Below are 13937 nucleotides of genomic sequence, written 5' to 3'. Positions count from 1 at the left end.
GAGCCGGACAGCAGGTGAGGCCTGAGGTGGGGGCGGGGGGCGATCCTGGAGGAGCACTCCTGCTTCTCCTAGGCCCATAAATATAAAAGTTGAAAATTCTTTTGGTCATTTTTTGAGCAGCCTCCAATGGTCCCTTTAAAGATCTTTAGGCCATATGCCAATTTTATGCTGGAAAAACGGGGGTTGAATTTCTCACCCATAGGTATTGCAGACTTATTACTCACATATGGACAGAGACAGATAAGGTGAGAGAAACACATATACATGTGCAGAAAATGGGAAAATGAAACAAAGAGATAGACACCCATAAGCACAGAATCAGATGGGAGAATTAATATTTCATAGGTTTGCCCCTGTGTTTTTCTGTTCAAAGAAAGTTACCTGTACTGCTTGAAGTTTGGACTTTGGTGTAAGCAGTAATTTTGCTGGCTGTCCAATAAGTTGCATTCAAAAAATTACAATTGTGATGTTGCAGCAGCTCAAGAATCCAGCATGATGTTCCAGTTACTAAATTTGACCAGGTTTTAGCTCTCCGTCTCACTCTGCCATTTTGCTGACTTTGCCTGGTAACTCTTTGGCTGAGTGCCTAATTCAAATTTCTGTGCACATGCAAACACATATTCGTATTTATTTTCAAACGGGTCCATTGAAATTGTATTGTGTGTGCAATTCTGACTTTACGATGGAAATCGAATTGCATGTGTAATAAACAGAATTGGTTTTCATAACACTGAAAGTTACACAACACAGCTATACCTTCATTGGAATTAGGGGCAAAACCTTTAAAAACTTTTGATTCCGTTAATAACCCTTTATAAAGCACCTGAATATAATTGATCTTTTTGCTGTCATCAGCTCAAATCAGAGAGTGTAAGGACTATTAAGTACTCGTGCCGCAGTTGATATAATATTGATACAGAAATAGGATCTGGAGTGATATATACAAAACTGATGTGATACATTGTTAGAAAGATTGTAGACATATAAAGTGGAACAGAAAATAGGTAATCACAGGCAATCACACAGAGTACATTAATGGTTTAATAGGGTGGTTAGCTACAGGGCACAGAAAATATTGTCTAATTTCATTTTTGTTTTTTGCAAAATTTGTCATGCTGTTATGCCTTCATTAATTGCAGTATTTTGTGCCACCAATGGTGTTTAGCTCTAGTTAATGTCACAGATAGTATTAAGAGTGCAGTATGGGAATAACAGGTCTGTTTGTATGTGCATGATGAGCAGGCTATTAACTGTTGTATGAAATCATAATCTTATCAAACTGTGTGCTTATCACAACTGTTGAAAAGAACCCTGCACAGTGGATGAGAGCATTGTCACTTCACCTTTAAGGCCTGCCTTTGAATCAAAGCCAGCCTTACTCTGCCAACTATAAGGATCTTATGTGAAATGAGATTGGTGGGCATCAGCACACCACACAAATCTGCCCATAATTCATCACAAATGAGCCATCTCATTCTGACTGGGTATAAGAATGGCTGGAATGGGGACTGGAAATCTTTAATAGTAAAACAGTAAGGCCGGTGTTTAGATTCATTTTAGTTCCTCTATTGAGGGAGCTTAAACCAGTGTTCCAAAAAAAGTTTAACATTTAAAACAAAAGACAACTTATATTTTTTAGTTTGACACTAATAGCTATTCTCGTTCACTCAGAGTCAATGAGTGAAATGCAACAATCATGTAGCTGGCCAGTGATGAGTGAAAATAGAAAATAGGTAATCACAGGGAATCACACAATTAATTGGCTATTTTCAATCATAATTACGGTGGACAAGTTATTATTCCCAGAACCTGGGACATCACAAGGAGATGAAAGAGTTAATAAGGTTTCATGATTATATACAGTTTATAAATCTTTAATAGCATCTTCTAGTACATTTGCAGTACTTTGTCCACGCTGAATAGTTAGTATCCATCATTCAAAGCTTGAAGACAAATGGGCTGACATCACACTGTATGATGTTAGTTACAAACACAATGGCCGGAAAATTCCTGAGAGTTGCTCCCGCTCCGCTGCCATAACTTCTGGAAGCGTAGCGGAAACACCATTTATCCCCTCAAACGGGATTTCTGCCACCCTTCCAGTAAAGTTACTGTGGCGGAGCGGGAGCAGCTCCAAGGAACTTCCCGGCCGTTAATGCCTTTGCATGAAGTTCCTTTGTCCGCTATTTAACAAAGGATTGTATAGTTAGGGGGATAGATACTGTTCTCTGCAGCCGAGAGCATGAGTCCCGAAGGCTGTGTTGCCTGCCCGGTGCCAGGGTTAAGGACATCTCCTCTGGGTTGGAGAGGAACTTGGAGTGGGAGGGGGAAGATCCAGTTGTCGTAGTCTACGTAGGCACCAATGACATAGGTAGGACAAAGAAAGACGTTCTGCTGAGGGAGTATGAGCAGCTAGGGGCTAAATTAAAAAGCAGAACCACAAAGGCAGCACGGTGGCATAGTGGTTAGCACTGTTGCCTCACAGCGCCAGGGACCCGGGTTCGAATCCGGACTCGGGTGACTGTCTGTGTGGAGTTTGCACATTCTCCCCGTGTTTGCGTGGGTTTCCTCCGGGTGCTTAAAAAGTCAAAGAGAAAGGAGAAGGCAATAGTGCAGGGTAGAGAAAGGGATAATGATAACCAGAGTGTGACAGGAAGGGACAGAACATATAAATATAAGAGTGCACCAGAAAGTAGAGTCAGAGTAGGGAAAAATGGTATAACAACAAAATTAAAAGCTCTTTATCTGAATGCACGCAGAATTCATAACAAGATAGATGAGTTGACGGCACAAATAGAAATAAATGGGTATGATCTGATAGCCATTACAGAGAAATGGTTGCAAGGTGACTAAGGCTGGGAACTGAATATTCAGCCATATTTGTCATTTCAGAATGATAGGTAGAAAGGAAAAGGAAGTGGGGTAGCTCTGTTAATAAAGGGTGAGATCAGTGCAGTAGTGAGAAATGATATTGGCACAGAAGATCAAGATGTAGAATCAGTTTGGGTGGAGATAAGAAATAATAAGGGAAAGAAGTCACTGGTGGGAGTACTCTATGGGCCCCCTAACAGTAGCTACACTGTAGGACAGAGTATAAATCAAGAAATAATGGAGGCTTGTAAGAAAGGTACTACAATAATCATGGGCGATTTTAATCTTCATATAGATGGGACAAATCAAATTGGCAAAGGATGAGTTCATAGAGTGTATTCGGGATGTTTTCTTAGAACAATACATTGTGGAACCAACCAGGGAGCAGGCTATTTTAGATCTGGTATTGTGTAATGAGATAGGATTAATTAATGATCTCATAGTAAAGGATCCTCTAGGGAAGAGTGATCATAACATGTTAGAATTTCAGATTCAGTTTGAGGGTTAGAAACTTGGGTCTCAAACTAGTGTCCTGAACTTAAATAAAAGCAATTACAAAGGTATGAAGACAGAGTTGGCTAAAGTGAACTGGGAAAATAGATTAAAGGGTAAGATAGTGGATAAGCAGTGGCAGACATTAAAGGAGATATTTCCTAACTCTCAGCAAATATATCACAGAAATCACAGAAACCTCACAGTACAGATAGAGGCCATTTCGGCCCATCGAGCCTGCACCAACACATATCCCTCCCAATCCCCGGAACCCCTACACCAACACATATCCCACCCTATCCCCGTAACCCCACGTATTTAATCCCCCTAACACTAAGGGTCAATTTTTATCATAGCCAATCAACCTAACCTGCACATCTTTGGACTGTGGGAGGAAACCAGAGCACCCGGAGAAAACCCACGCAAACACGGGTAGAATGTGCAAACTCCACACAGACAGTCACCCGAGGCCGGATTCGAACCCGGGTCCCTGGCGCTGTGAGGCAACAGTGCTAACCACTATGCCACCGTGCTGCCTATTCCAGTGAGAAAGAAAGACTCTAAGAGAAGGATGAACCATCTGTGGCGAACTAAGGAAGTTAAGGATGGTATCAAATTGAAAACAAAGGTGTACAATGTTGCGAAGATTAATGGTAGGCCAGAGGATTGGGAAATTTTTAGAAACAAGCAAAGGATGACTAAAAAAATTAATAAAGAGGGAGAAGGTAGATTATGAGAGTAAACTAGCAAGAAATATAAAAACAGACAGTAAGAGCTTCTACAGGTATATAAAAAGGAAGAGAGTAGCTAAAGTAAACATTGGTCCCTTAGAGGATGAGACTGGGGAATTAATAGTGGGAAACCAGGAAATGGCAGAGACTTTGAACAAATATTTTGTATTGGTCTTCACAGTAGAAGACACTAAAAGCATTCCAATAATAATAGATAATCAAGGGGCTATAGGGAGGGAGGAACTTAAAACAATCACTGTCACTCATGAAAAAGTACTAGGCAAACTAATGGGACTAAAGGTGGACAAGCCCACTGGACCTGATGGCCTGCATCCTAGGGTCTTAAAAGAAGTGGCTGAAGAGATAGTGGATGTATTGGTTGTAATCTACCAAAATTCCCTGGATTCTGGAGAGGCCCCAGCAGATTGGAAAACCACAAATGTAACACCCCTATTTAAAAAAGGAGGGAGACACGAAGCAGGAAAATATGTAGCCCAGTTAGCCTAACATCTGTCATTGGGAAAATTCTGGAGTCCATTATTAAGGAAGTAGTAGCAGAACATTTAGAAAATCACAATACAATCAAGCAGAGTCAGCATGGTTTTATGTAAGGGAAATCATATTTGACAAATTTGCGAGAGTTCTTTGAGGATGTAACAAGCAGAGTGGACAAAGGGGAACCAGTAGATGTAGTTGTAACATTTGCACATTGAATTATCATTGGCCCACAGGCCTCTGTAAGGAATACCTATTATATTCACATGTGATCACATGCTGAGTTGTCATTGGCCTGCAGGCATCTGTAAGGGGTCCTAACTCCATCTTGTCTCCACTGTGCTGTATGATTGAGATCACAGACCTGATGCTTCATAAAAGAGTTTAAACTGTAATACTCTGTTGTCCTGCAATTTATTAGTTTTATACAAAGTGTGTAAAACAAGACAGTAGTGTATTTGGATTTCCAGAAGGCATTCGATAAGGTGCCACATAAAAGGTTACTGCACACGGGGTTAGAGGTAATATATTAGTGATATACCTATCAATTCGTCCAATAAAAAGCGACGAGTTAGGAACGTAACTAAAGGTTTTTATTGACTAAATAACAGAGCCCACCCTCGTGGGTGATCGGGTCCAACAAGGAGGAATACCAGCCAGTCGACTACCTTTATACCTGGGCAGGTAGGTGGAGCCATGGGCGGAGTCGGAGGTGGTCAGCCCAGGTATAACAGCGCGACAAGAGGCGACCTCGTATCGTGATACAACAGTGATAACGGTGATAACAATACAACAGTGATAACTATAGTGTAACGATAAAAGTGGTTTACCACATTCACCCCTTGTTTAGATTTGAGTCCGGCGGGGTGAAGTGTACTACCAGTTCTGGTATGTCAGTCTGTCCGGAGGCCTCGTAAGCCTCTCCGATCGTCGCAGCGGCGGTGCTGCATTATCCGGTGTTAGTGCTGGTGTCTGCGTGGTCGGCGAAGGCTCGTGGGGTTCCGGCATGCCGTCTACCTGGGCTGGAATTGGGGGGGTGGTGGGGGGGGGTAAAGGTGGTGTCTCCGGAGTGCCCGAGGGTGCGAGGTCTCGTAAGGAGACAGTGTCCTCCCGCCCGTCTGGGTAAGCCACGTAGGCGTACTGGGGGTTGGCGTGCAGGAGGTTCACCCTTTCGACCAGGGGGTCTGTTTTATGGGCCCTCACGTGCTTTCGCAGCAAGACGGGCCCCGGAGAGGTCAGCCAGGTTGGTAGAGTGGTTCCCGTAGTCGACTTCCTGGGGAAAACAAACATTCGTTCATGGGGGGTGGCGTTAACGGCAGTGCAAAGTAGTGACCGGATGGAGTGCAGCGCTGTCGGGAGGACTTCCTGCCAGCGGGAGGTTGGGAGGCCCTTAGACTTTAAGGCTAAGAGGACGGCCTTCCATACCGTCGCGTTCTCTCTTTCCACCTGGCCGTTCCCTTGGGGGTTGTAGCTGGTGGTCCTACTTGCTGCAATACCTCTCGCTAGTAGGAACTGACGGAGTTCCTCGCTCATGAAAGAGGAGCCCCGGTCACTATGTATATAGTTTGGGAACCCGAACAAGGCGAAGAGGTCGTTCAGGCATTTAATGACCGTGGTACTGGTCATGTCTGGGCAGGGGAAGGCAAAGGGGAAACGGGAGTACTCATCAACAATGTTGAGGAAGTACACATTACGGTCAGAGGACGGGAGGGGCCCCTTAAAGTCGATGCTCAGGCGCTCGAAGGGGCGGGTGGCCTTGATCAGGCTTGCTCTGTCCGGCCTAAAGAAGTGCGGTTTGCACTCGGCGCAGGTCTGGCAGTTCCTGGTTATGGTCCTGACCTCCTCGATGGAGTAGGGCAGGTTGCGGGCCTTAATGAAGTGGTAAAGTCTGGTGACCCCGGGGTGGCAGAGGTCGTTGTGGAGGGTCTGAAGTCTATCACTTTGCGCGCTGGCGCATGTAATTCGTGACAGAGCATCGGGGGGTTCGTTCAGCTTACCTGGCCGGTACAAGATATCATAATCGTAGGTGGAGAGCTCGATTCTCCACCTCAAGATCTTGTCATTCTTGATTTTGCCCCTCAGCTTGTTATTAAACATAAAAGCGACCGAACGTTGGTCGGTAAGGAGGGTAAATCGTTTGCCTGCCAGGTAGTGCCTCCAGCGTCGTACCGCCTCCACAATCGCCTGGGCCTCCTTCTCGACCGACGAGTGTCGGATCTCAGGGCCCTGTAGGGTCCTTGAGAAGAAGGCCACCGGTCTCCCCTCCTGGTTAAGGGTGGCGGCTAGGGCGAAGTCGGATGCATCGCTCTCGACTTGGAAGGGGATGGACTCATCCACTGCGTGCATAGTGGCCTTGGCAATGTCTCCCTTAATGAGGGAGAAGGCTGCGCACGCTTCCTCCGTAAGGGGGAAGGATGTGGACTTCATGAGGGGTCTGGCTTTGTCCGCATAATTGGGCACCCATTGGGCATAGTAGGCGAAGAGCCCCAGGGTTCTCTTAAGTGCCTTAGGGCAGTGGGGGAGGGGTAGCTCCATGAGGGGGCGCATTCTTTCGGGGTCGGGGCCGATGAGTCCGTTCTCTACTACACAGCCAAGGATGGCAAGGCGCGAGGTGTTAAACACACATTTCTCCTTATTGTAGGTGAGGTTCAGCCGTTGGGCTGTACGGAGGAATTTCTCCAGATTCACGTCGTGGTCCTGCCGGTCGCGGCCGCAGATGGTGACGTTATCTAGGTAGGGGAATGTGGCCTGCAGTCCGTTCTGGTCAACCATCCGGTCCATCTCCCTTTGGAAGACCGAGACCCCGTTGGTGACACCGAAGGGGACCCTAAGGAAGTGGTATAGGCGCCCATTCGCCTCGAAGGCGGTGTACTGGCGGTCCTCGGGGTGGATAGGGAGTTGGTGGTAGGCCGACTTAAGGTCGATGGTCGAGAATACGCGGTATTGTGCAATCTGATTGACCATGTCAGATATGCGGGGAAGGGGGTATGCGTCCAGCTGGGTGTATCTGTTTATGGTCTGGCTGTAGTCGATGACCAGGCGATTTTTATCGCCGGTCTTAACGACCACGACCTGGGCACGCCAGGGGCTGTTGCTCCCCTCGATGATGCCCTCCTTCAGGAGACGCTGCACCTCAGAGCTAATGAAAGCTCTGTCCCCAGCGCTGTACCGCCTGCTCTTGGTAGCGACGGGTTTGCAGTCGGGGGTGAGGTTAGCGAACAGGGAAGGTGGCGGCACCTTGAGGGTGGATAGGCTGCAGGTGTTACGCGGTGGGCGGTTTAACCTTCGCTGGTTGTCGACTGTGAGTGGGGGGAGGGGTCCACCGTATGCTAGGGTTACACTTTGGAGGTGGGATTGGAAGTCCAGCCCTAGTAGGACGGCAGCGCAGAGCTGAGGGAGGACGAGGAGTTTAAAGTTTTTATACTCTGTACCCTTAACCGACAAGGTCACAGCACAGTAGCCGCTAATGTCCGTGGCGTGGGACCTCGATGCCATCGAGATTCGGTTGCGCGTTGGCAGGACAGGGAGGGAGTAGTGGCTCACCGTGTCTGGGTGGATGAAGCTCTCCGTGCTTCCGCTGTCGAACAGGCAGGTCGTGGCGTGGCCGTTTACTTTGATGTCCATCATCGACTTGGACAGGTGGTGTGGGCGGGCTTGATCCAGAGTGACGGAGGCTAGCGTGTAGGTAAGCGAGTCGTTGTCGTCTGCGGGCGAGGCGGTCGTCGGGTCCGGGGGCCCGGTGGCAGTCGGGCGTGGTGGGTAAAATGGCGTCTCCCACGAGGTAGGACAAAATGGCGGAGAAGATGGCTGCCCCCATAACTCACATGAGGCACTATTGGGGTCGGTTGCCTTGATCAAAGATGGCCGCCCCCATGACTCACGTGTGGGGATACTGGCCTCAGTTGCCGTGAAAGAAGATGGCCGCCCCCACAGTTCGCATGAGGCACTGCTGGCCTCTGAAGATCCGCTCCTGCAGGCCTTAGAGAAATGGCCTTTCTTCCTGCAGGTTGTGCAGGTAGAGTTCCTGGCTGGGCAGCGCGACCTCGGGTGCTTCTCCTGGCCGCAAAAGAAGCAGCCGGCGGCCCGATCGCGGGTGCCCGATGTCGGAGCCGGTACCGGGGGTGGCGGGCCCGGTCGGGTCCGGGACGCCGACGCTGAGGTAGGTCCCGGGGGCGGCGCTGCGAAGGGTATTGCGGTAGGGGTCGGGCCCGAGTCCCAGGGTCGCGAGCAGTACCTGGAAAACGCCTCCTGGTCCTGATGGGCCACCTCCAGGGAGAGAGCGAGGGCTTCAGCTTTGTCCAGGTCGAGGTCTTTAGCTTCAAGCAGTCTTTGCCGTGAGTAGTCGGACCGTAGGCCTTTCACAAAGGCATCGCGGATATTATCTTCCGTATTTTCAACAGCCGTCACCGCTTTAAAGTCACAGTTCCTGCCGAGTGCTCTTAGCGCCCGTAAAAATTCAGCTACAGACTCTCCTGGCTGTTGCGGGCGGGATCTTAGGAGGTGCCTGGTGTACATGTAATTTACCGGGCTGCGGTACTGCTGTTTCAGTAGGTTGATAGCGGCCTCGTACGTAGTCGTGTCCTGTATGAGTGCGTATACTCTCGGGCTCGCTTGGGCGTTCAGAAGTCTTAGTTTGGATCTCTGCGGGGCGCCGGATTCTTCCAGGTAGGATTCGAAGCAGTCCAGCCAGTGTTTGAAGTTGAGGGCTGCGTTTGCTGCCTGTGGGTTTAGATCCAGGTACGGTGGTTTGAGGGCTTGCAGCCAAGCCGGCTGGTGTGGCTGTGCTTCTGGGAGGGCTTCTGGCTGGCCAGTAGTAGACATCTTTAAAATTTAGTCAATAAAATTGATATACCTATCAATTCGTCCAATAAAAAGCGACGAGTTAGGAACGTAACTAAAGGTTTTTATTGACTAAATAACAGAGCCCACCCTCGTGGGTGATCGGGTCCAACAAGGAGGAATACCAGCCAGTCGACTACCTTTATACCTGGGCAGGTAGGTGGAGCCATGGGCGGAGTCGGAGGTGGTCAGCCCAGGTATAACAGCGCGACAAGAGGCGACCTCGTATCGTGATACAACAGTGATAACGGTGATAACAATACAACAGTGATAACTATAGTGTAACGATAAAAGTGGTTTACCACAATTAGCATGGATAGAGGATTGGCTAACTAACAGGAAACAGAGAGTCGGGATAAATGGGTCATTTTCAGGTTGTCAAACTGTAACTAGTGGGGTGCCACAGGGATCAGTGCTGGGGCCGCAACTATTTACAATCTATATTAATAACTTGGATGAATGGACTGAGTGTAATGTAGCCAAATTTGCTGATGATACAAAAATAGGTGGGAAAGCAAGTTTTGAGGAGGACACAAAGAATCTGCAAAGGGATATAGAAAGGTTAAGTGAGTGGGCAAAAATTTGGCAGATGGGGTATAATGTGGGAAAATGTGAGGTTATCCACTTTGGTAGGAAAAATAAAAAAAGCAAATTATTATTTAAATGGAGAGAGACTACAAAATGCTGCAGTACAGAGGGATCTGGGGGTCCTTGTACATGAAACACAAAATGTTAGCATGGAGGTACAGCAAGTAATTAGGAAGGCAAATGGAATGTTGGCCTTTATTGCAATGGGGATGGAGTATTAAAGTAGGAAAGTCTTGCTACAACCGTATAGGGCATTGGTGAGACCACACCTGGAGTACAGCGTACTGTTTTGGTCTCTTTATTTAAGGAGGGATATACAGGTAGACTATCCTTTATCCGAAAACCTCGGGACCAGCCGAGTTTCGGATAAAGGAGAATTTCGGATTTCGGAAGGTGGGTCGGGGGGGTTGTGCGCACGACTTACGCTGACGCTCAGCGTAAGTCAGTCGGGGTCGGGGCCGGCGGGGTCCGCGGGGGGGTCGGCGGTTGTCGGGGCCGGCGGGGTCCGCGGGGGGGTCGGCGGTTGTCGGGGTCCGCGGGGGGGATCGGCGGTTGTCGGGGTCGGCGGTTGTCGGGGCTGGTGGGGTCGGCGGTTGTCGGGGCCGGCGGGGTCCGCGGGGGGGATCGGCGGTTGGCGGGGTCGGCGGTTGTCGGGGCCGGCGGGGTCCGCGGCGGGGTCGGCGGTTGTCGGGGTCGGCGGGGGGGTTCGGCGGTTGTCGGGGCCGGTGGGGTCCGCGGGGGGGTCGGCGGTTGTCGGGGCTGGCGGGGTCGGCGGTTGTCGGGGCCGGCGGGGTCCGCGGGGGGGTCGGCGGTTGTCGGGGCCGGCGGGGTCCGCGGGGGGGTCGGCGGTTGTCGGGGCTGGCGGGGTCGGCGGTTGTCGGGGCCGGCGGGGTCCGCGGGGGGGATTGGCGGTTGGCGGGGTCGGCGGTTGTCGGGGCCGGCGGGGTCCGCGGCGGGGTCGGCGGTTGTCGGGGTCGGCGGGGGGGTTCGGCGGTTGTCGGGGCCGGTGGGGTCCGCGGGGGGGTCGGCGGTTGTCGGGGCTGGCGGGGTCGGCGGTTGTCGGGGCCGGCGGGGTCCGCGGGGGGGTCGGCGGTTGTCGGGGCTGGCGGGGTCCGCGGTTGTCGGGGCCGGCGGGGCCCGCGGTTGTCGGGGTCGGCGGTTGTCGGGGCCGGCGGGGTCCGCGGGGGGGTCGGCGAGGGGTCGTGCGCATGACTTACCCTTTATCCGAACTTCCGAAACCGGAACCCTCTAAAAACCGAAGGTTTTTTCGTTTGTACGCACGACTTACGCTGAACGAAAAAACCTTCAGTTTTTAGAGGGTTTCGGTTTTCGGAAGTCCGGATAAAGGGTAGTCTACCTGTACTTGCATTGGAGGCAGTTCAGAGAAGGTTCACGAGGTTGATTCCTAAGATGAGGGGGTTGTCTTATGAAGAAAGATTGAGCAGGTTGGGCCTATACTCATTGGAGTTTAAAAGAATGAGAGGTGATCTTATTGAAACATACAAAATTCTGAGGGGGCTCGACAGGGTAGATGTAGCGAGGATGTTTCCCCTCATGAGGGAATCTAGAACTAGGGGCCATAGTTTCAGAATAAGGGGTCGCCCATTTAAAACGGAGATTTCTTCTTTCAGAGGGTCGTGAATCTTTGGAATTCTCTACCCCAGAGAGCTGTGGAGGCTCAGTCATTGAATATATTGAAGGTGGAGATGGACAGATTTTTGAACTATAGGGGAGTGAAGGGTTATGGCGAGCAGGCAGGAAAGTGGAGTTGAGGCCAAGATCAGATCAACCATGATCTTATTTAATGGCGGAGCAGGCTCGAGGGGCTAAATGGCTTACTCCAGCTCCTATTTCTTATGTATTGTAAACAGGCTAATACTTTTATTAAAATAATGAACAGCGGAATTTCGTACTGTTACTAATGTCACAGAGTGCAATTTCAAGCATAAAATCATGTGATATACTAGAACCCTCTGATGACAGCAATAGCATTTCAGCAATACAATAATACAATTTTTAGTTTTCTCAAAATATTATGAATCAAAATTTCTCATTATCCTAATTTTCAACTTACCATTGCAGCTTGGGTGCCTGTTAGAAAAACAGCCCAATTTTCCGTTCTGTTGATCTGAATGGAAAGGAAAATAAGGTGGTTTTATAATGGCCGCCCGACCTGCAAGACCTGTTTTATGTTCCAGTGGGAAGTTGAAAATTACTCCTTGTATATTCCATGAGTTTATTTTAGTAATCCATATTAGAAATTTAGAGAAATTATAGATTCATGAAAGCAGACATGTATATTTTAAAAGCTGAAACTGTATTTAGTCCTCCAAGGGTTAAGAAAGCTTTAATTGACAAAGATCTGCTCAGTACAATAAAAATGCTAAGGTATTAGGCACATATATTCATAGAATGGGAACATTTCTGGAAAACATTAAATTTGCTTAAAATCACCTCATTAACACATGACATCATTAACACTGCTTCATATTTTTATGTGTTTTGATGCAATTCATTTTCTAGTCTGTAATGAATTTAATCTGTCAAATATTTTAACCTGTATTAAATAAAATAGATAACTGTGTTTACCCTCAATAGAAAGCTCATGGATTTTCTTTTCTATTTAATTATTTAGATCCATCCGAGAACCTAATATCTGGACTCCGCACTATCCTCAATGATCCTAGATGGAAGACAGCCATTATGAAGGACAGTTAGTTGAATCACTGCAATCATATCAGAATTTACAATATAAAAGTGTAATACCATCTGAAGCATTCCTGGGCCAGCTAGATTTGGTACTTGCACACTGACTGATCTCCGCTCTTACTAATGATGGTACATAGACAATGTAAAATCCACTATTCTTCGGTGAGCAACAAGATCATCAAATACCCAATGGTCATGGATGTTGACCTTTTACCCTGGAGTCCTACACTATGATACAATTTTTGCATCTATCATTAATGGTTTCTCTCTGATCTGGCACCATTGTGGCACAATACACTCAAGAAAACAAGTTGCCATGGAGTTTATACAGTTCTTCTCGTCAACGGGTGTATGTTGCTGACTGAATATATTAAATTCTGTTTCAAAAGAAGCATCACAGAGAAGCAAGCTGAAATAGGAAATAACATCCAAAGCACTTGGAAAACAAATGCTTTATTTCTATAGAAGACGTGGTTCAATTCTGTAATCAATTACAGCCATTTATATAACTCCCATATGGTTCGGTTCCATCAAGCACTAATAGCATGCTGGCTTTGCTCAATATACTCTGTCTGACCAGTGTACAATGGTATGAACAACCACACAAAAATCACTCCTGGCATTCACATGGGATGTTACAAAGAACCCGTTCCAGCCTTTCCAGATGTAAAGCAGCAGGGTTATAACCAAAAGATACTGATGTGCATTGACAGTACCAGTTACTTGACGTGGTCATTGTAATCCATGGGTTTCTCTCTTTGTATTCAAGAGAGCTGTACATATGTCTGATTACTTTGTATTATTAGTATGGTCTACAGTAAATTAAACTGTTTACTCTTACAGTGGTTGCTCATTTTTACTAGGAGATTAAAAAAGTAATTACCCTAAACTTGAAGCTTGAACGTGCAATAAATGATACACTACTCGCTGAATCACATCAAAGGGAGTTAATCTACATCGGAACAACTTGGACATGATTGAAATGATTCAAGTGGGAACAGCTGACAGTGCTTTATTCACCCAATACATTTACCATCCAGAGTTATTTTGCTTATTTGTATTGCAAAGCATCAGAAAGCATATTTGTTGAAACAATATTCTTTTGCAGTACTCTGAGCTTTCCATAACATTCTAGCAGAATTCTTTTCAATATTTTCAAGAGACTATATAAATATTAAATGTTTTTTTCAGATTGAGCATTTGGCATTGTAT

General features: G+C 47.6%; 1 protein-coding gene across 1 annotated transcript in view; it reads left to right on the top strand.

Moving 5' to 3' along the window:
• LOC147111029 (chemokine-like protein TAFA-1) overlaps positions 1–13565 on the top strand; it is a 542636-nt gene extending 529071 nt beyond the window's left edge. The window contains exon 5 of the mRNA XM_086001473.1: positions 12652–13565. The gene's annotated coding sequence lies outside the window, so the exon portion shown is untranslated. The remainder of the gene's footprint in view (positions 1–12651) is intronic.
• Positions 13566–13937: the final 372 nt, after the last annotated feature.

Source organism: Somniosus microcephalus, chromosome 11 (genome assembly GCF_052327205.1).
Source record: "Somniosus microcephalus isolate GS21.2 chromosome 11, FLI_Smic_1.0, whole genome shotgun sequence".
Classification (NCBI taxonomy): domain Eukaryota; kingdom Metazoa; phylum Chordata; class Chondrichthyes; order Squaliformes; family Somniosidae; genus Somniosus; species Somniosus microcephalus.
This window is presented reverse-complemented; position numbering and strand designations above follow the sequence as displayed.